At 40.4% G+C, this 1075-nt stretch overlaps 1 protein-coding gene across 2 annotated transcripts in view; it reads right to left on the bottom strand.

The window, feature by feature from the left end:
- GMPR (guanosine monophosphate reductase) overlaps positions 1-1075 on the bottom strand; it is a 47948-nt gene that overhangs the window by 33348 nt on the left and 13525 nt on the right. The window lies entirely within an intron of this gene.

The following is a 1075-nucleotide window of genomic DNA, read 5'->3' on the forward strand; positions in this document are numbered from 1 at the left end:
TTAGCCAGGCGTGGTGGCGTGTGCCTGTAGTCCCAGCTACTTGGGAGGCTGAGGCAGGAGGATCAGTTAAGCCCAGGAGTTTGAGGTTGCAGTGAACTAAGCTGATGCCACAGCATAGCCTGGGCAACAGAGTGAGACTCTATCTCAAAAAAATAAATCTCTCTTTTTATTAAATAGTTTTACTGAGATACAATAACATACCACACAATTCACCTGAAGTGCATAATTCGATGATTTTTAGTATATTCGCAGAGTTGTCTAACAGTCACAATCAATTTTAGAACATTTTCATGGCCCCCCCCAAAATATTCCTTCATCTCTTAACCACCCCCCCAAGCCTCAGCAACACTAACCTGTTTCATGACTCTATAGATTTGCCTATTCTGGACATTTCATATAAATGGAATCACATATGTGGTCTTTGGTGTCTGGCTTTTTCATATAGCAAAATGTTCGAGGCTTATCCATGTGGTAGCATGTATCAGAACTTCATTCCTTTTTATGGCTGGATAATATTCCATTGTACGGATAACCACATTTTGTGGATCCATTCATCCGCTGATGGACATTGGGGTTGTTTCAACTTTGGGGATATCATGAATAATGCTGCTATGAACATTCGTGAACAAGTTTTTGTGTGGACATGTTTGAATTTCTGTTAGATATATATGCAGAAATGAAACTGCTGGGTCATAGGGTAACTCTTATATTTAACCTTTTGAGGAACAGCCAAATTGTCTGCCAAAGCAGCTGCACCATTTTCCATTACCATTAGCAATGTATGAGGGTTCCACTTTCTCCACACCCTTGACAACACTTATTATCTGTCTTTTCGATGACTGCCTAGTGGGCATATAGTTTTACTCAACTCCAAAACAACTTGTTATACTCAGTTGTTTTATCTACAGCCAAAAGACACGTTCAGACTAGATCCACTTTGAAAAATCTGGCAGGAAACACGGGTCTTCCCCAAGCTCTGGAGATACAACACTTTACCTTTCAAGGGAAAGCACAGATATTGCACACAGCTAAATCCTAGCATTTTCATAATACGATGCAGAACAGGTTTCCTCAG

Source organism: Propithecus coquereli, unplaced genomic scaffold (genome assembly GCF_000956105.1).
Source record: "Propithecus coquereli isolate 6110/MARCELLA unplaced genomic scaffold, Pcoq_1.0 Scaffold194, whole genome shotgun sequence".
In the NCBI taxonomy this organism is placed as follows: Eukaryota; Metazoa; Chordata; class Mammalia; order Primates; family Indriidae; genus Propithecus; species Propithecus coquereli.